At 36.6% G+C, this 22,379-nt stretch overlaps 1 protein-coding gene and 1 long non-coding RNA gene across 5 annotated transcripts in view; one reads left to right on the forward strand and one right to left on the reverse strand.

Moving 5' to 3' along the window:
* The window catches only part of ST6GALNAC3 (ST6 N-acetylgalactosaminide alpha-2,6-sialyltransferase 3), a 526,758-nt gene that overhangs the window by 301,664 nt on the left and 202,715 nt on the right, over window positions 1–22,379 (forward strand). The gene's annotated exons all lie outside the window — the stretch shown is intronic.
* Window positions 1,694–22,199, reverse strand: LOC122241452. Of its 3 annotated transcripts, none has more exons than XR_006221600.1 (4): window positions 21,811–22,192; window positions 16,482–16,602; window positions 14,358–14,625; window positions 1,694–1,915 (listed from the first exon to the last, which is right to left on the reverse strand). It is a non-coding gene; the product is annotated as an uncharacterized LOC122241452 (long non-coding RNA). The 3 variants fall into 3 exon arrangements; XR_006221601.1 differs by having other exon boundaries at window positions 14,549–14,625; window positions 21,811–22,188; XR_006221599.1 differs by lacking the exons at window positions 1,694–1,915; window positions 14,358–14,625 and having other exon boundaries at window positions 16,359–16,602; window positions 21,811–22,199.

Raw genomic sequence — 22,379 nt, forward strand, 5'->3', positions numbered from 1 at the left:
CTTCGATCTGAGAAATTATTCCCATCATGAGCTAGAGGAATGATTTTCGTCACAATGCGTGCTCTACATTCACGATCCAGCCCACACAGAAAAGCCTTCACTCTGTGTGTCCTTAAGCTGCATCTGATGTTTTCTACGTAGCACTTTTTTTTACCAAGCAGACTTATGTGGGGGAAAAAATGAAAGAAGCAAGTGTATGGATGCTTCTGAAACATATTTATTACCAACATCTGCTAAGAAAAATAACAAAGCTAAAGCCAAAGCAGAAAGATTTTACTAGTCCTGAAGGGAATCCTCAGATGACACAAACGCAGAAAATAAAAAGCCTTCATTTCCTCTTGCAAAGTGTGTGTATGTGTGCTTTTATTTATTAATCACAAGATTTGTTATTGATACACCTCTACCAACTCCTGAGAAGGGTCGATCTTGGTAACTAGGGAGTCTAGGGGGCTGAGTGAGTGATAGTTGTGAGAGTCCAGCTGGGAAGAACCATCAGGAGAAATATATCACTTTGTGAAGAAATGCAGAGAAATAGAGTCTGGGGTGTGTCACTAGGAAGAAACGAAGATCTGGGAGGGGAAAGCCCTCTTTCATATCCCCAAACGGTCTTCCACTAAATTTATATTGCCCACTAATGACTGTAGGTTTTTTTTTTTCTTTCTTTTATGGGAGATGAATAGTAATGTTGAATTGCATTCAAGGTTGTCAGGTGGGCAAATACAGTGGTTGCCCACGGATAACTAATAAATGAATTGTAGAACTTAAAAAACAGAGAATCATGAAGTTGAGAAATGTATGCAAAAGCACCCAGCCTAGAAAATGACAGAGAGGAATCTGAACACAAGTCTGATAGCAAAGTCAGTGCTTATTTGTGTTGTACTATGCTGCCAGAAGATGGTTCTATTCTCATTTTCTTAAAACACATTAAGTTCTTTTCAGATAAGAAGGAAGTGGAATATGATGAAATGGTGCATGTTGGTTGTATTGAAATGACTATATGCAGTGATCTATTTTTATATATGAAAGTTTACATACTAAACTTTCAAAGTCCTGGTATTAATAGCTTTCATTTTGAATCATGTCTTCATTTTTTTTTAATCATCTTTTTTTTGAAGTTTTTTTTTTTTTTTTTTTTTTTTGAGAGTGGGAGAGTGCAAGTGGGGAAGGAAGGGGTGGAGAGAGAGAGGGAGAGACAGAATCCCAAGCAGACACCGCACAGTCAGTGCAGAACCCCATGTGGGGCTCAAACCCACAAACCACGAGATCATGACCTGCGCTGAGATCAAGAGTTGGATGCTCAACTGACTGAGCCACCCCGGTACCCCATCATGTCTCCATTATTTAATCTGTATTGGAAAATCTGGTTTATGGGCAAATGTATGCTTCCAGCACTGGAAAGATAGAGAAATGATATGGCCATGGTATAGCAAACTGCCTGTCTCCTCTCACAAGAAACAAATATTCAGTTGGAACAAGTCCTATTTTTGTGAAGTGTTACCTATTCTTTGCTGAAAATTAGTATTTGTTGATAGCAGTTACACACACACACACACACACACACACAGGCATATCATTTTCATAACAATTAGAACTAGAAAAATTATTTGGCTTTTCACAGCTCCCTCTCACTTCTCCACGTCGCAAATGAAATTCTGGGAAACAGAAAGGTTATTTATTTATTTTTATGGCCAGGCTGGTATATATTCAATAATATATCCATACATAATTCATCAGCTTAATTAGGCCCTATGCTTTAGATACGCAGCTACAGACGGGAGCCCAAGCGTGAGGTGGGGGGCTGTGACGAGGACCGTGTCTCAGCTGCTGCACCCAGCCAGGACTTGTGCACAGTTTACATTTCCTTCTTTTCAGGAAAGGCAAGGACACCCATTCTTTTCATAGCCTGTCAGTAAACCTATTTTGTAAATGAAACAAAAAATAAAAATTTGTTTACATTTTGGATTGCCTCTGCTTTTTTTTTTAATTTTTTTTTTTAACATTTATTTATTTTTGAGACAGAGAGAGACAGAGCATGAACAGGGGAGGGGCAGAGAGAGAGGGAGACACAGAATCTGAAACAGAATTGCCTGTGCTTTAATGTTTTATGGCAACTGACCCTGTTTTAACTTCAGGGCCTTATTTTTTTATTTCAGCTTCAAAATATGTAAAGGAGCTACAATACTCAGTGCTTGAGAGATGTTCAAATTGCCCTTTATCAGAATGATCCCATGGAGAATTCTAAACTCCAGTTACATAGGTTTTGGAGAAGACTCTACGGAAGTCTGAAATCTCTTAAAATTGTGACGACTGTGCACCATAATTTTCAATAAAACATTTTGGTTCATTCATCCTGTGAATAATTATTTGTTTATTGTTGCTCTTGCTCTTATGAGGCCTGAGCGAGGTCTTTAGTTTGTCTAGTTGCTGGAGTCTTGGGTACTAGAAGGGTGGTAATTTTCAGTTTTAGCTAATTGCTATGCTTTACATGGTCACAGGGAGTGAGCATTTTAGAAAGCCACTTCATTAAAGCATTAAAATACTGGGGCTCAGTAATTTCATTTACTGGGTCAATAACCATGATATCTAGAAGAAGATTTAAAATAGTTTAAAAATAATTATTCAAACAAGAAAGGGATTTCAAACTATAGTTACTGCAGTAATAAAGGAAAGAGAGTCTCCAAAGCAAGTATAAATATTATATTTAAATCTTACTATCAGATTCCTATAATTCAAAGGCTTTATTTAGCTTGTCCAGTAGTAGATCACAAAATCTAAGACCAGAAATAAACTTTAGCACGCATCTAGTCTCGATGTAGAAATTAATTTTTTTTTTCTTAAAAAACACTTATCATTCCGTATCTGGACTGACAGCCTATATGTTTGTTTTTCATAGAGCATTCACAAATTTCTTATTCAGTTTTTACCCCTAGGTATTTTGCATTTGGTTGCTATTATACATTAAATAGTTTTCAGTTATAGTTCTTTTCTTTTGCTGGTGTACTATGGATGTAATTGTGTTTTTGGTATTTATTTATTTATTTATTTATTTATTTATTTTTAATATAATTTATTGTCAAATTGGTTTCCATACAACACCCAGCACTCATCCCAACAGGTGCCCTCCTCAATGCCCATCACCAACTTTCCCCACTCCCCCAACCCCCATCAATCCTCAGTTTGTTCTCAGTATTTAACAGTCTCTTATGGTTTGCCTCCTTCACTCTCTGTAACTTTTTTCCCCCCTTCCCCTCTCCCATGGTCTTCTGTTAAGTTCCTCAGGATCCACATATGAGTGAAAACATATGGTATCTGTCTTTTTCGCCTGACTTATTTCACTTGGCATAATACTCTCCAGTTCCATCCACTTTGCTACAAATGGCCAGATTGCATTCTTTCCCATCACCAAGTAGTATTCCATTGTATATATGAACAATATCTTCTTTATCCATTTGTCAGTTGATGGACATTTAGGCTCTTTCCATAATTTGGCTATTGTTGAAAGTGTGATATAAACATTGGGGTACAAGTGCTCCTATGCATCAGCACTCCTGTATCCCTTGGGTAAATTCCTAGCAGTGCTATTGCTGGGTCATAGGGTAGATCTATTTTTAATTTTTTGAGGAACTTCCACACTGTTTTCCAGAGCGGCTGCACCAGTTTGCATTCCCACCAACAGTACAAGAGGGTTCCTGTTTCTCCACATCCTCTCCAGCATCTATAGTCTCTTGATTTGTTCATTTTAGCCACTTTGACTGGCGTAGGGTGGTATCTCAGTGTGGTTTTGATTTGTATTTCCCTGATGAGGAGTGATATTGAGCATGTTTTCATGTGCCTATTGGCCATCTGTATGTCTTCTTTAGAGAAGTGTCTATTCATGTCTTCTGCCCATTTCTTCACTGGGTTATTTGTTTTTCGGGTGTGGAGTTTGGTGAGTTCTTTATAGATTTTGGATACTAGCCCTTTATCCCATATGCCATTTGTAAATATCCTTTCCCATTCCGTTGGTTGCCTATTAGTTTTGTTGATTGTTTCCTTTGCAGTGCAGAAGCTTTTTATCTTCATGAGGTCCCAATAGTTCATTTTTGCTTTTAATTCCCTTGCCTTTGGAGATGTGTCAAGTAAGAAATTGCTGCGGCTGAGGTCAGAGAGGTCTTTTCCTGCTTTCTCCTCTAGGGTTTTGATGGTTTCCTGTCTCACATTCAGGTCCTTCATCCATTTTGAGTTTATTTTTGTGAATGGTGTAAGAAAATGGTCTAGTTTCATTCTTCTGCATGTTTCTGTCCAGTTCTCCCAGCACCATTTGTTAAAGAGACTGTCTTTTTTTCCATTGGATGTTCTTTCCTGCTTTGTCAAAGATTAGTTGGCTATACATTTGTGGGTCCAATTCTGGAATCTCTATTCTGTTCCATTGGTCTATGTTTCTGTTTTTGTGCCAATACCATCCTGTCTTGATGATTACAGCTTTGTAGTAGAGGCTAAAGTATGGGATTGTGATGCCTCCCACTTTGGTCTTCTTCTTCAAAATCACTTTGGCTATTCAGCGTCTTTTGTGGTTCCACACAAATTTTAGCTTGTTCTAGCTTTGAGAAGAATGCTGGTGCGATTTTGATTGGGATTGCATTGAATGTGTACATAGCTTTGGGTAGTATTGACATTTTAACGATATTTATTCTTCCAATCCATGAGCACAGAATGTTTTTCCATTTCTTTGTATCTTCTTCAATTTCCTTCATAAGCTTTTTATAGTTTTCAGCATACAGATCTTTTACATCTTTGGTTAGGTTTATTCCTAGGTATTTTAAGATTCTTGGTGTAATTGTGAATGGGATCAGTTTCTTTATTTGTCTTTCTGTTGCTTCATTATTGGTGTATAAAAATTCACCTGATTTTGTACATTAATTTTGTATCCTGTGACTTTGCTGAATTCATGTATCAGTTCTAGCAGACTTTTGGTGGAATCTATTGGGTTTTCCATGTATAGTATCATGTCATCTGCAAAAAGTGAAAGCTTGACTTCATCTTTGCCAATTTTGATGCCTTTGATTTCCTTTTGTTGTCTGATTGCTGATTCTAGAACTTCCAACACTGTTTTAAACAACAGCAGTGAGAGTGGACATCCCTGTCGTGGTCCTGATCTCAGGGGGAAAGCTCTCAGTTTTTCCCCATTGAGGATGATATTAGCTGTGGGCTTTTCATAAATGGCTTTTATGATGTTTAAGTATGTTCCTTCTATCCCGACTTTCTCGAGGGTTTTTATTAAGAAAGGATGCTGAATTTTGCCAAATGTGTTTTCTGCATCGATTGACAGGACCATATGTTTCTTATCTTTTCTTTTATTAATGTGATGTATCACATTGATTGATTTGTGGATATTGAACCAGCCCTGCAGCCCAGGAATGAATCCCACTTGATCATGGTGAATAATTCTTTTTATATGCTGTTGAATTCGATTTGCTAGTATCTTATTGAGAATTTTTGCATCCATATTCATCAGGGATATTGGCCTGTAGTTCTCTCTCTTTTTTTTTTTTTTTTTTTTTTTGCTGGGTCTCTGTCTGGTTTGGGAATCAAAGTAATGCTGGATTCATAGAATGAGTCTGGAAGTTTTCCTTGCCTTTCTATTTTTTGGAACAGCTTGAGAAGGATAGATATTATCTCTGCTTTAAATGTCTGGTAGAATTCCCTAGGAAAGCCATCTAGTCCTGTACTCTTATTTGTTGGGAGATTTTTGATAACTGATTCAATTTCTTTGCTGGTTGTGGGTCTGTTCAAATTTTCTATTTCTTCCTGTTTGAGTTTTGGAAGTGTGTGGGTGCTTAGGAATTTGTCCATTTCTTCCAGGTTGTCCAGTTTGTTGGCATATAATTTTTCATAGTATTCCCTGATAATTGCTTGTATTTCTGAGGGATTGGTTGTAATAATTCCATTTTCATTCATGATTTTATCTATTTGGGTCCTCTCCCTTTTCTTTTTGAGAAGCCTGTCTAAAGGTTTATTAATTTTGTTTATTTTTTCAAAAAAGCAACTCTTGGTTTCATTGATCTGCTCTACTGTTTTTTTAGATTCTATATTGTTTATTTCTGCTCTTCTTCTGCTGGGTTTGGGGTGTCTTTGCTCTTCTGCTTCTATTTCCTTTAGGTGTGCTGTTAGATTTTGTATTTGGGATTTTTCTTGTTTCTTGAGATAGGCTTGGATTGCAATGTACTTTTCTCTGAGGACTGCCTTCGCTGCATCCCAAAGCGTTTGGATTGCTGTACTTTCATTTTAATTTGTTTCCATATATTTTTTAAATTTCTTCTCTAATTGCCTGGTTGACCCATTCATTCTTTAGTAGGGTGTTCTTTACCCGCATGCTTTTGGACGTTTTCCAGACTTTTTCCTGTGGTTGATTTCAAGTTTCATAGCTTGTGACCTGAAAGTCTGCATGGTATGATCTCAACTCTTTTATTCTTATTAAGGGCTGTTTTGTGACCCAGTATGTGATCTATCTTGGAGAATGTTCCATGTGCACTCGAGAAGAAAATATATTCCATTGCTTTGGGTTGCAGGTTCTAAATATATCTGTGAAGTCCATCTGATCCAATGTATCATTCAAGGCCCTTGTTTCTTTATTTTTCTCTGTCTAGATGATCTATCCATTGTTGTAAGTGGAGTAGCAAAGTCCCCTGCAATTTCCACGTTCTTATCAATAAGGTTGCTTATGTTTGTGATTAACTGTTTTTGTGTATTTGGGTGCTTCCAAATTTGGTGCATAGTCATGATGAATTAAAAAATGCTATAAATGAGGTGCAAAATAAAATGGAGTTGGCCACAGTGCAGATTGAAGAGGCAGAGGGGAGAATAGGTGAATTAGAAGATAAAATTATGGAGAAAGAGGAAGCTCAGAAAAAGAGAGATATAAAAAATCCAGAAGTAAAAGGGGAGAATTAGAGAACTAAGTGATCCAATCAAATGGAACAATATCCTTATCATAGGAATTCCAGAAGAAGAAGAGAGAGAGAAAGTGGCTGAAGGTGTGCTTGAACAAATCATAATTGAGAACTTCCTGGATCTGGGGAAGGAAACAGGCATTGAAATCCAAGAAGCACAGAGAACTCCCTTCAGCCGTAACTTGAATGGATCTTCTGCAGGACATATCATAGTGAAACTGGCAAAATCAAGGATAAAGAGAGAATTCTGAAAGCAGCTAGGGATAAACAGGCCTTAACATACAAAGGTAGACACATAAGGGTAGTAGCAGACCTATCTACAGAAACTTGGCAGGCCAGAAAGGAATGGCAGGAAATCTTCAATGTGATGAACAAGAAAAATATGCAGCCAAGAATCCTTTTACCCAGCAAGTCTGTCATTCAGAATAGAAGGACAGATAAAGGTTTTCCCAAAAAAACAAAAACTGAAGGAATTTATTACCACTAAACCAACCCTACAAGAGATCCTAAGGTGGACTCTGTGAGTGAAATGTTGCAAGGACCACAAAGTACCAGAGACACCACTACAAGTGTGAAACCTATAGACATCACAATGACTTTAAACCCATATCTTTCAATAGTAACCCTGAATGTTAATGGACTAAATGCTCCAACCAAAAGACATAGGGTATCAGAATGGATAAAAAAACCAAGACCCATCTATTTGCTGTCTACAAGAGACTCATTTTAGACCTGAGGACACCGTCAGATTGAAAATGAGGGGATGGAGAACTATCTGTCATGCTACTGGAAGTCAAAAGAAAGCTGGAGTGGCCATACTTATATCAGACTTTAAATTAAAGGTTGTAACAAGAGATGAAGGAGGGCATTCTGTAATAATTACAGGGTCTATCCATCAGGAAGAGCTAACAATTATAAATATCTGTAATTTTATATATCCATGTTGTAACGGCTACCATTCTAAATTTTTCCTACTGGTTCTAATAGTTTTCTCTGGTCTGTTGTGTTTGCAAGGAAGACTAGCATATCATCTACAAACAATGATGATTTTCGCCCTCTGTTCCAGTATTAATACTTCCTCCAACCTGGTCTCCGGGATTCAGTTATTATATTGAGTAGAACTTCCAGAACAATGTAAAATAATTGTGAAATCATTGGGCATTCATGTCTTGTTCCCACACCTAATAAGACCATATCTATCATGGAGTTTCCAAACTATGTTCCAAACCATTATTTCATAAGACATTAATCAGTCTGCTACCAGAAAAATAAAAAGCAACAAAAAAAAGGAGGGTAATGTTTCCAAATAATTTTCTGGAACTCCGAATTAAACAAAATGAAACAAATTTTTTCAGTGAATGACTTTTCATAGCCTTAGGTATTTAATATGCATTGGCAGTCTGTGAGAGGTGGAGAATATATGTGACATTTGCCAACATATTTGTCCTCGGAACACCATTTTTGAAGAACACTTAACCACCATCTTGTAACACATCAGTGCTATTCTGGCAGGGCGTTGTTAACTGTGATGTTCATTATGGTTTCAAAGTGATGTTAAGAAAATCTCCCCAGCTTAGCTTATTCAGAGTGTTGTATAAATAGGATCTTCTACTCTATGTTCCTTTGTGTCTGGTTTTCGCTTGACATGTTTTTGAGATACATGTATGTTGTTCATTTGTTTTCAGTGATGGACAGAATTCCTTTGCACAAGAATTTGAGGGTGTTATAAACCATGCTGCTCTGAATATTCTTGTATATGAATCCTGGATTACAAAAGAATGCATTTTTGTAAGTGATATGGCAGGGAGTAAATTCCTGAGTCTTAGGGTGTGTATGTATATTCAAGTTTATAGGAGAATGCTATACTTTTTCAAAGTGTTAATGCAGATTTCACATGGCTGCCAGTTATTGTTTGAGACTTCCAGTTACTATACATTCTTTTTAATACTTGATATTGTCAGATATTTTATTATTTTATTTTATTTTATTTTATGTTATTTTATTTTCAATTTATTTATTTTTTAATGTAATTTATTGTCAAATTGGCTAAAATACAGTGTATACAGTGTGCTCTTAGTTTTGGGGGTAGATTCCTATGATTCATTGCTTATATACAACACCCAGTGCTCATCCCAACAAGTGCCCTGTCAGTGCCCATCACCTATCCCCCCCCCATCAACCCTCAGTTTGTTTTCTGTATTTAAGAGTCTCTTGTGGTTTGCCTCCCTCCCTCTCTGTTTGTAACTATTTTTTTACCCCTTCCCCGTGGTCTTCTGTTAACTTTCTTAAGTTCCACATATGAGTGAAAACATGTGATATCTGCCTTTCTCTGACTAACTTATTTCACTTAGCACAATACCCTCCATTTCCATCCACATTGCTGCACATGGCAGGATTTCATTCTTTCTCATTGTCAAGTAATATTCCATTGTATGTATAAAACTACATCTTCTTTATCCATTCATCAGTTGATAGGTATTTAGGCTCTCTTCATACTTTGGCTATTGTTGAAAGCACTGTCGGATATTTTAATTTCAAGCAAACTGACAGAGGTGCAATAACATCTCATGGTTTTAATTTGCATTTTTTGATTACTAATGATAAGCACCTTTTTTTAAAAAAAATTAACATGTATTTATTTTTGAGAGACACAGAAACAGAGCACAAGTGGGGATGGGCAGAGAGAGAGGGAGACACAGAATCTGAAGCAGGCTCCAGGCTCTGGGCTGTCAGCACAGAGCCTGATGCGGGGCTTGAACTCACAAACCATGAGATCATAAACTGAGCTGAAGTCAGACACTTAACCAACTGAGCCCCCCAGGTGCCCTGATGATCACCTTTTCTGATACTTATTTGCCATTTGAACTTCCTCTTTTATGTAATGACTGAATCTTTTGCCCATCATTCTGTTGCTTTGTCTATCTTTTATTATTGACTTGTAAGGATTTGTTATATATCTGTATATTGACTCTTTTTAGGATATATTTATGTATATATATACATACATATGTATATGTGTGTGTATGTATATACATATACATATACATACACACACACATACCTCACAGAGAGAGAAGATACACACACACACACACACACACACACACATCTGTGGCCTGCCTGTTTACTCTCTTAATGTTGTCGTTTGAAAGACAACCATTCTTAAAATTAATATAGTTTATTTTCTCAATCTTTTCCTTTATTATTAGTGCTTTCATATCTTTTTTAAGAAAAAAATATTCTTACTCTGAAGGTGTAAAAGTTCTCTCCTACTTTTTTTCAATAGACTTTTACTGTCTTTCAGATACAAGTTTCCAATTCACCTGCATTATATAAAGAAAGGTCTATATTTACTTTTTAAAATTCAGTTATTCCAAGTCCACTTTTTAAAAAAATGTTTATTTATTTTTGAGAGAGAGAGACAGAGCGTGAGCAGGGAGGAGCAGAGAGAGGGAGACACAGAATCTGAAGGCTCTGAGCTGTCAGCACCCCAACTCCACTTTTTTAAAAGCCTGATTTTTTCCCTCTCTCCACTACTCAGCTTGGCACTTTGATTCCAAATTATTTAGAGTCTTTATTGTGTTATCTGGGTCTCTTTTGTCCATCCTGTGCCAGTACCATCTTGTTCTTCATCAAGGGTGTCCTAGTTTTTCTAGCCCTTTGCATTTCATATGCATGTTAGAATTCTGTGGTATTTGGGGATTTTGATTGAGATTTCTTTGAATCTATAGATCAATTTGAGGACAATTTACATCTTTACATCATTAAGTTTTCTAGTCTATGTACATGTTATATCTCTCTATTTATATGAGTTTTTGATAATGTTTATTAATAAAATTTGTATTTTCTCAACAGAAGTCTTGCACATCTTTTACTAAATTTATTCCTAGGTATTTTATATTGTGAGACAGTTATAAATGATACACTTTCTTCAATTTTCACTGTTGCTGAGATCATTGAAATATAAGTGATTTGTATCTAGCAATACTACTAACTCCAACAAAAATTATAACAAATTACATGTGCATTATTTAATATTATATCATCTGTGACTAATTATATTTTGTTTCTTCTTTTCCAATCCTTATACCTTTCATTTTTTTTTCTTGCCTTGCTGCATTGGCTAGGACCTCAGTGTAATACTACATAACAGTGGTGATAGTGGAAATAAATGTTTTATTCCCAATTTCAGAAAGACAGCTTCCAACATTTTACCATTAAATGTGAAAGTACATTGGGGCGCTTGGGTGGCTCAGTCAGTTAAGCATCCAGCTTTGGCTCAGGTCATGATCTCACGGTTCATGGGTTCGAGCCCCACATTGAGCTCTTTGCTAACAGCTCAGAGCCTGGAGCCTGTTTCAAATTCTGTGTCTCCCCCTGCCACTCCCTCTCCCCTGCTCATGCTCTGTCTCTCTTTATCTATCAAGAAGAAATAAACTTAAAAAAAATTTAAATGTGAAAGTACAATGTTGACTCTAGAATTTTTGTTTTGTAGAAAATATTTCATTAGACTAAGGAAGCTCCCTGTTACTTCCCCTTTAAATTAAAGTTTTTAATCATTAGTTGGTGTTGAATTTTATCAAATTCTTTTTCTGTGTTTACTGAGATGATATTTCTTGTATGCATTTACTTTTGAGATGATTATATGATTTGAGTGTTAATGTTACAAATTACATTGATATAGTTTTCTCCCCAACACTTTTTATTCTGAAAAATGTTATATGTGTTGCAAGTTTCATTGAATACCATTTTTACTTGAAATAACAGCCAACAGACAAATTATGAATATTCGGATTTAGGTATTTGGCAGACATTTTCTTGAAAATGAATGACGTGAACCTGTCATTTCAAGAAAATAACAGGCAGCATATTTTACTAATGACAAAAATTGAGCCTTCAAGTCAAAATTAGCATTTTGGAAAATTTGTATTTGTTACCATCAGCTTTTTGGTTTCTGAAAACTTAAAGACTTTTCTGATGAGATCAGTGGTAATATCAATGAATGTTTTTATAATATATATTGGAAAACTTCAACACTTCAAATATCTTCATTACTCATTGCACTAATGTTTTTCAAAACCAGTGTGTGATGTTACAAAATCATGCATGCACAGTGTTAAAGATGCATGAGAAGTGTAAGATAGACCGATGAATTCTAATGTAATGGTAGAACATTTTATTCATATGTTTTCAGGTTCCATATTGTGAATAAAATTTAAGAAATTGCCAATTTTGGTATAGATTCAAGGAACAATATCTACAATTATCTCCCCTTTCCTACTACATATCTGTGTGAAGCTGGATTTTTTTTCTCTTCCGTTTCAACCCAAAACACACATTTGTAATGGATTGAAAGCTGAAACAAATATGAGAATCCAGCTATCTTCAATTAAGCAAGATGCTAAAGAAAGTTGCAAAAATGTAATATAAATTAACTCTTTTTATGGTTTTGTAAAATATATAGTACTTTTCATTAAAAATGTGATATGTTAATATGATATGGTAATATTTTTGTTATTTTTAAATGAATTCATATTTTTAATTTTTCTCATTTTCAATTTTGAACATGGTGAATATCACTATATGTTCAACTTATGTAAACAAACTATCCTTGGAATCCTCAATAATTTTGAGAATATAAATGGCACCTGAGACCAAAACATTTGAGAACTACTGCCCTAAGAACAGCATCTAAGCTTATGAAAGTATAATGTTATTTGGTACATTTACCCTCTTCCCATGACTATGGAAGAAACTGAAAGTATTTTAAGTCCACTTACAGTCTCCCAAATTATATGCTATTTTATGGTAAATTTAATTCTAGAATCTCCTCTTTGTTTTTGTGTTTCTGAAGCTTCACTATACTATGTTTAGATATAGATTTATTTTTTATTTATTTTCCCTATGAGTCATCAGCCTTTTGAATGTGTGGATTCTTTTAAATTGTAGAAAATTCTCAGCCATTGTCCTCTGTTCCATTTCTCCTCTCCTCTGGTATTTCAGATAAATATATGTTCAGTCATTGAGTTCTTCATTTCTTGTATTGTGTTTATCAGTTCTAGAACTTCTAAGTGGTTCTTTTTTTATGTACACTCCATCACTTTTTATAGTTTTCATTTCCCTGCCAGTATTTCACGTGGCTTTTATCTCCTTGAATGTAGTGAACATAGATTGTTTCTGTCTATGCCCTGTAATTCCATTTGTGGAGCTCCCATGGGACTCTTGCTTTTGGTTTTCTCTATTGGTGCCTTGTCTTTTCATGTGTCTGGATTTTTAGATTGTCTGTTGGGCATTGTATTTACAATTTTATTTGTAGCAATAATTTGAGGCCTAGTATGCTATTATCTTCCTCCTGAGAAGATATTTTTCTTTGCTTTTTCCAGGTGTCTAAAGCTATGAGAAGTCCAGGACTACATAATGCAATTTCCAAAATTGAAGTTTTCAGAGCCAACCAACCAGCATGAAAAAAGATGACAAATTTTGCTAGACTGGTTTATTTCAAACTAATTTTTAGCACACATCTTAGGAGTCCTAGAACAAAGTAGATGTTGATTTACCCTTTGGGAATTTGCATTCTGATTTCTGCCAGAAGCAGAACTCAACCATTTATTCCAGAGCCACAAATGCCTCTAGGGCTAAAGCAGCCTTTAGTGTTGGTCTACCCCCTGAGTTCCAGATTTCTGTAGGCTGGCAATTTCTCGCCATGTTAAGTCTTGGATGATCTTAAATAGATTGTTTTTACATTTTTTCCAGCTCTTTTATCTGCCATGAAAAGTTTGTCTGAATTTTATAAGTTAATTTATTGAAGCAGATATTCTCATGCTGGTACTTGTTAACAGTAATGAATTTGAATATCCCTTGCACTTTGGTTTTGCATTTCCAAACTAGAAGGAATAACTTATACTATAGTTTATTTCCTGAAGCCTGAGCCAGTTGAAAGCCTATATAAGCCACATTTTTTTCTTATTCCTAAATAAGCATAGTCTTAGGACATACAGTACATGCATGCTCTCCCTGTCTCCAGTGAATGAACATAACCCCACTAAGACATTCATGTTGCCTTATCTTTTCCACTTGCTCATTTTGCCACCATTTCCTTCCACTTTCAGCTTGGAATCCATGTTACTAGTGCTCATAATTATTTCTCAACTGTGAACTTTCAGTCTATCACTTACCACAATCTCCAGCTCTAGATCAAGCTGGCTAGTTTCTTCATTCCTGTCTCTGTGCTCCTGAACAGCACTAGAAAGAATGTATAACCTTTCAATACATTCATCAAAAATCTGTAATTTCTAAATTCCAGCTGTGGCACTACTGCAATCTTTCTTATTCTTGCTCAAAATACTCTCTTTCTCAAAAGTTCATCCCTCTCCTAAAGTCTGTTAACCTTTCCTCTAAGTATCCCATCTTTCCATAATTAACCCTTACTTGCTTTTTAGAAATGCAAGGGAATCCTGAGTGAACTCTAATTGCAGTCATGTCTTGTAAGGTTGTCTTTTCTCCTCTCATTCTTAATTCTTTTTTCCTGTCTCAGAGGAAGAGGTGTCCCTATCTTTTCAAAGGATAGCCGTTAAACTATATTCTTAAATTATTGACTCCTATGTTCCCTGGGTTCTCACTCCATTCATGGGCCCTTCGCTGATATTTGCCATTGCTCCATCTCCACCAACCCCTTCTTCTCAAAGCATCCTTCAGCCTAGAAAATGAAACAAGATGGGAAAGATTGTATTTAGTTAATGTTCAATTTGTCACTAGCCTTAAATGCTCGCCAAAATTCCACATGACAATTAAGAAAATTGATCAGGCAACACAATTTTCTTCCTTGCTTCCAAAGCAAATTTTAGCCAGAACATATGGAAGACCTCTAAGGCTCTATAATAAACATAACTCTGTGGGAAATAAAAGTTCTCATGCTTGGTACTACATGCATACTTGCAATATCCTCTCCATATGCTCTTCATGACATCTGACTTCTTGGCCTGATTTCAGTGGTAAGTGCTGCTTACCAATCTAGCTGGTAGTAGTCGAGGTTGTAATTGGAAAGATTTACTACCCTAGGATCTTCTCCACACAGTACCCCAGGGATCCAACTTTACCATTTTGTTTTTCATCTCTTTAATCTGGCATTATGGTCTCCTCATTTATCATTGCTGATCCCTCTAGGAAAGTGTTTCTCAAACCTAGATACCCACTGGAATCATCTGTGGAACTTGAAAAAAAACGCTTACTTGTAGGTGCCATCCTCAAGAGTTGTCTGATTCCATTGGTCAGAAGTGGAGTATGTCCATTATAATTTTTTAAAAGCTCTCCTGGTTATTGTTGAGTTCAGTTGAGAACCATGTCCCTAACTGAGTGACATGTTAAGATTCTAATACTGTAAATATAGCCAAATTATGGAAAGAGCCTAAATGTCCATCAACTGATGAATGGATAAAGATGTGGTTTATATATAGAATGGAATACTACTTGGCAATGAGAAAGAATGAAATCATGCCATTTGCAGCAGCGTGAATGGAACTGGAAGGTATTTTGCTGAGTGAAATAAGTCAATCAGAGAAGGACAGTTACCATATGTTTTCATTCATATGTGGATCTCAAGAAACTTAACAGAAGACCATGGGGGAAGGGAAGGAGAAAAAATAGTTACAAACAGAGAGGGAGGGAGGCAAACCACAAGAGACTCTTAAATACAGAGAACAAACTGAGGGTGGATGCAGGGATAGGTGGGGGGAGAGGGGAAAATTGTGGATGGGCATTGAGGAGGGCACTTGTTGGGATAAGTACTGGGTGTTGTATGTAAGCAATGAACCACAGGAGTGTACCCCAAAAACCAAGAGCACACTTTACACACTGCATGTTAGCCAATCTGACAATAAATTATATTAAAGAAAATAAAAAAATAAAGAAACTAATTGGGGGAAAAAAGATACTAATACTGTAGCATGAATCAGTGTTCTTTTTTACTTTCTTTGTATGACATAGAGGGTAGAATGTTAGCAAAGTATCCTGAACTCATCTTCCTAAGAGAAAAGAATCCAGAGGTAAGTTGGTCACAAAATTAGTCAGATTTTATGACCTAATAGTGATAGTGAAGTGTGAATTATTTCATTATTCCAGCCAGTAGGAGAAAACTCTTGGTTTGAGAAGACTTGTTTTTTGCTTTCCAGTCCAGAGAGTGCAAGCTGTTTTCTTTGGCATGCCTACATGATTATACAGATCCATTCCCCTCAAGGAACTTCCAAATAAAAAGAACACATCATCTATGGCAACTGAGAAACATAGCTTTATGTTACCTGTTTTAGAATTATTTCTTGACATTAACATTTTTATGTACCCCCATATTAAGTTTTATGTTTAGATGTAATGCCACCAGGTAGGAATCAAGGTAGATGCCATATCCCAAATCCACAGAGAATCAGAGCCAAACTGTGGGTTATCAAATCTGTCTTTTTATGTGCTGTTACTCATAATATGTGATTTATATACACTACTTTTGAAAGCTGCATTAACTGAAAGATGCTGGTTCATAGAGGGGCAAAGAAGTGCATTTACAAGCTGGCTTGGTTGAACTGTGTTGATTTCTCTCTAGAACAGTCTTCACAATTCTTTGCTCACAGTTAGAGGTCTGCTGAAAGTGACTTGATGTAGATGAAAACAGCTTGCTTAATCATTCCTGAAACACGGGAAAAATTAAAATACATTTTTTTCTTTGTCAAGCAATAAAAACAATGCCAGATTGTTAATGCCTCTTTTGTACCTTTTACTTGAAAGACCTCAAAAGAACATCAAGGAGAATAAAGGCAAAATCTATTCCCCAATGGCATCATTATACATGTTGAAGCCTCTAAAACTAAAACTCTAAAAACATTCATGAAGAGTGGAGAAATAAACGACAGCAAACTGGAGAGTGCATCTCTGGAGCTTTGTTCAACTTGCTTTGTTCAAATTCATTCAAATTGGATGATGAAAAGCAAAGATCTCATTTGTTTCAATATTAAAGTAGTAAATTAGTGAGTGGTGAGTTGCTAATTGTCCTGTAAAGCATTTAGGGTGCCAAGAGTGCCCTGTGGCCAATATTTTAAATTGCATTCTTATGGTTGAAATGAAAGCAACCGTTAGACTAATGTAAAAAAATGTTTTTAATAATTTAGGCTAGTTCGATTCAAACATGATTTTCATTCTGAAATATTTATCGAAGCTCCTGTTTTTATTTGTGATGAGCGAGTTTCATTTAGACTTCAAGGCATCAGGTAGAAATTCGTTTTTAGGGGCTAAAATGGGGAGATAGATTTGCACTCTCTAGTGTTACGTTTCATCCCTGGCTGTGTCTGCCTGCTTCTAGGGTGCAGAATTAGCAGGTTTGGTTAAATTTTACTTGAGTTTTTGGTGACCTTTTCTAATCCTGACTGTTTCATAATTTAATGTCTTGACCTTCGTTTTCCATAGAGCCACCTTAGTGATAAATACAGAGATTTAATAACTAGAACTGGTTGACAGGTGACCTTTCGTACATGGCCATTTCTCTTTGCTGGAGAAACCACACTGTTTTTTGCAAGTTCTAATTCACAGATTTTAATTATCTATTCTATAAGCTCTAATTATCTTGTCTATATGCTTATTCACAGAGAAAAAAAAGAAAGGTTAAATATTTCATTCTTCTTGCTGATTAAAATGTAAAGTGCTTGGCAGTTGTCCCAATATATCATTCAAAAAAGACAGGACAATTTGTCAGGTTCTTACCCAGAGAAGAGAGAAGGGGAATTTTCCAGAGCAGTTGGTAAGGAGCAAGATGGAAACAGTGGCCAGTAGAGTGAGTGATCTCATTAGCTGGATGAGGGTAACTGTGTGTGTATGAGTGTGTGTGTGTGTGTGTGTGTGTGTGTGTGTGAGAGAGAGAGAGAGAGAGAGAGAGAGAGAGAGAAACAGGAGAGTTCTTTACCTATATGTGTATTAATTTCAAGATAAAAGTGACTGAAAAGTAAAAAAAGGATAAACTTGCCAATCAGAGAGAATGGCCTGCTAGTTTGGGTAATTTTTCCTTTTTTTTTTTTTTTAACCAGGTAAGGATCAATAGGGCATGTCATGGTAAATTGGTTTCTCGAGCCTATTTAAATAATATTTAAACACAGAAAAATAAAGCTGACTAATTATAAAAATGCACAGATTCTTAAAAAGAAGGAAAGAGTAGCCAAACTTCCTCCTACCCTTCCCCATAGGATCAGAGAATATAGGACCTTCTTGGTTTCCTTGGGTTTGCAAACAGAATTCATTTTGTGCCAAATACTAATGCTTCTAATAAAGTAAAAATTAAAAAAAGACATTAGGGACACAGGATCCCAATCAGCAAGTGTTCTGGAATCTTTATGAGTACAGAAGAGAGAATGACTCCTGAGTTAGAGAATGGCTTGGCAGTCTTGAGCTACCTTGGATTCCCAAGGACTTGAAAGCAGGCATTGTGGGCTGCTAAAGTGTATTTACCTCAAGGAGGTTTTCATATGAGGGGAGATACTCCCTTTGGCCACAGAGAACAGTTTCTTTTTTTTTTTTCCAATATATGAAATTTATTGTCAAATTGGTTTCCATACAACACCCAGTGCTCATCCCAAAAGGTGCCCTCCTCAATACCCATCACCCACCCCCATCCCTCCCACCCCCCCATCAACCCTCAATTTGTTCTCAGTTTTTAACAGTCTCTTATGCTTTGGCTCTCTCCCACTCTAACCTCTTTTTTTTTTTTTTCCTTCCCCTCCCCCATGGGTTTCTGTTAAGTTTTTCAGGATCCACATAAGAGTGCAACCATATGGTATCTGTCTTTCTCTGTATGGCTTATTTCACTTAGCATCACACTCTCCAGTTCCATCCACGTTGCTACAAAAGGCCATATTTCATTCTTTCTCATTGCCACGTAGTATTCCATTGTGTATATAAACCACAATTTCTTTATCCATTCATCAGTTGATGGACATTTAGGCTCTTTCCATAATTTGGCTATTGTTGAGAGTGCTGCTATAAACATTGGGGTACAAGTGCCCCTATGCATCAGTACTCCTGTATCCCTTGGGTAAATTCCTAGCAGTGCTATTGCTGGGTCATAGGGTAGGTCTATTTTTAATTTTCTGAGGAACCTCCACACTGCTTTCCAGAGCGGCTGCACCAATTTGCATTCCCACCAGCAGTGCAAGAGGGTTCCCGTTTCTCCACATCCTCTCCAGCATCTATAGTCTCCTGATTTGTTCATTTTGGCCACTCTGACTGGCATGAGGTGATATCTGAGTGTGGTTTTGTTTTGTATTTCCCTGATAAGGAGCGACGTTGAACATCTTTTCATGTGCCTGTTGGCCATCTGGATGTCTTCTTTAGAGAAGTGTCTATTCATGTTTTCTGCCCGTTTCTTCACTGGGTTATTTGTTTTTCGGGTGTGGAGTTTGGTGAGCTCTTTATAGATTTTGGATACTAGCCCTTTGTCCGATACGTCATTTGCAAATATCTACACAGAGAACAGTTTCTAAAAACATCATCTGGCATGGCCTTTTTTACCTCAGACATGAACTATAACCACTTAATGTTTCAGAAAGAAATACAATTCACTGCTGTTATGAAAAAGTTTTGAAAAAGAAATTAAATAAAGGTATGGGTTGCCTGGGTTGCTCAGTTGGTTGAGCATCAGACTCTTGGTTTCGGCTCAGGTCATGATCTCACGGTTCCTGAGATCGAGCCCCCAGTCGGGCTCTGTGCAACAGTGCAGAGCCTGCTTAGAATTCTCTCTCCCTCTCTCTACCCCTCCCCCACTCATGCTCTCCTTCTCAAAATAAACAGATTAAAAACAAAAAGATGTGGAGAACCATCTGAGGCTAATAAAATTGGTTGTGATTAGTTTATCTTAGACTGAAGTTACAGCCATATTTCAAATTGAAAATAATAAAAAATTTTCCACATAGTTCCATATGCCATGCTAATACCATTGCCAGAGAAAAGAGGTTAATTCTGTTCATATGAAAACCCTATTATTCCTAAGGAGCCTTTCATCAGTTGGGAAACATTGTCCTCTTTTGGTGAAATTCTTGTTCACCAAGTTGTTTAAAAGCATTAATTTATAATTTAATATAAATAATTTTAATACAATACTGGGTGAGACTTGAGGTGTTTGCCCATATGTATATTAGGAATAATGCAAATTAATAATAAATATTTCCTTCTTAGCTATGAGTACATTTTATATAAGGTAACATATACTCCTCTTTTTAACCTGAAAAATATCTGGTACCCACTGGATATCATGTTCATCTCAATTTTCCCAACTCTATAATGGGAAATAAAAATGTAACTTATACAGAATTTATTATGAGAATGAATGGAATAATGTAATAAAGTGCTGAGTAGGGTGACTGGCCCATAATAGGTGTTCAATTATGTTTCTATCAATAAATATAATACACAAAGCTTATTTATCTTTCTCACTGTTTCTTCCTTTCCTCCCTCTCGCATCCTTTCCCGTGCCCAAGACAGGAACCGAGTCCTTTTTTCTTGTAAGGAGGCAAATGTCATGATTCATTTTAGCAGAGAAAGGACTTGTTTTTCAAGGCAATCCCTCAGGCCTTTAAAATAGTGCATGAATGGACCCTAGTTAATCATCGAACTCCACTATGCCTCAGAGCTGTGTACTAAGATTAAAAGCTCACACTGATTAGAATTCTAAAATTATTTTATCCTTCATGCTGCCTTTCACAGAATAAGTACTAAGTAAAAATTACTTGGTTGCTTAATAGATGTCAGCAAATTCTTAACTTTCCACAAGCTGAGTGTTCATAACCAGATGTGCAGGTACAGAGTTTGTATACTTTTGCAAGGGAGAAATACCCAAATCAAATGTAGTGATCTTAGCATTAAAAAAAAATCAACATACACACACACACACACACACACACACATATACATATAATATACATACATATAATTTAAATATATATATATTAGAGAGAGAAAGAGAGAATTTTTTTTGTTTGGTTTTTTGGAGAGAGAGAGAAAGAATCTTAACATGGGGCTCAATCCCACCACCCTGAGACCATCACCTGAGCTGAAATCAAGAGTGAGCCATCGACTCACTCTGAGTAAGCCACCCAGGTGCCTCTCAACATGTTAGATTTTTGTTTTTTTAATTTTATTTTTGAGAGAAAGAGACACAGAATCCAAAGCAGGCTCCAGATTCTGAGCTGTCAGCACAGAGCCCAATGCGTGGCTCGAACTCACGGACCGCGAGATCATGACCTGAGCCGAAGTAGGACACTTAACTGAATGAGCCACCCAGGCGTCCCTCAACGTGTTAGATTTTAAATAAAAGGAAATGTTTGATGTTTGTGGGCTTTCTTTTCACAGGGACACAATTGCCCAGTCAGCTGAATATTGCAGCAATCTCGGTTTATAGACACAGTGCGAGCCCAACCGAAGCATTTGCCTTGATGATGTTTTGAGTGTGCAATAAAAAAAGATGAAGAGGTTAAGTTTGTTTTAAATGAAAAGAAACAAAAAATAAGGACAAGGCGACTAAAAAGGAGAATTCAAAATTAAGATAAGGCTTGATAAAGTGGAGCTGGCTAAATCTTTCCAAAGGTCTCAGAAAATTCAGGGCCTCAATCTGGGAAGAAACTGCTTACTGAGGCAGAACCGAACGAGTGGAAACATATGGAATACATTTTCGAGCAAGGGCCCCAAGTCAAATAATATAAACGAGTTCGAGAAATAGCAGTACATTTTAACAAAGAAAGTTGAGATCACAAGATGCAGCGATAAAGCTAATAAAAGGAACGGAGATAACCAGATAAGAGCAGCTCTTGGGTCAAACTGTCCGTTCATTGCTAGGTATTTCTTTTTTATCATGGCTTACCGTAGTTTGAAGTGTCTTCAAAGGTATAAATGAGTCCCTTGGGCCTTAGCAAGCTCTTGGTGTTACCTGCAGCTTCTGATTATGATTAGGAGTGTTTCATTCATCTAGCCCTGCTCTCCCAGCATACTGTAAAATGGTCCCTGCAGCCAAGTGGCAAATAGAGTGGTCACCATGTGCAGCCACATCTCCTGCTACCTCATTTAGGAGGTCAGGCAGCTAGGCAGGACAGTGGCCAAGCAGGATACGTATGTGGAAGGCTTTTACGACTCTGGCTATGGTGACAATATATAAAAGAAAGGGACAGTTTAAAGATCACAACCTATCCCCCCAAGCCATTACATTCCTAGCATTCTGCCCAATTACATATTTGTTACATAAACAAGAGGCTCTTGTTGCCAATGTTTGCCCTCAAGTTGTTAGTCAGCTGCTGACCTCATAATCTGCACAGCTGCGGCATCCCAATATGTTGTCATGAAACAGATTGTGATGTCTTAATTGATCACTTTCAGAGGTTACAATTGTCAAGTGAAGCCAGTGTGCTGATTCTTATTAGTTAAATTAAGTCTTGT

Source organism: Panthera tigris, chromosome C1 (assembly GCF_018350195.1).
Source record: "Panthera tigris isolate Pti1 chromosome C1, P.tigris_Pti1_mat1.1, whole genome shotgun sequence".
Classification (NCBI taxonomy): domain Eukaryota; kingdom Metazoa; phylum Chordata; class Mammalia; order Carnivora; family Felidae; genus Panthera; species Panthera tigris.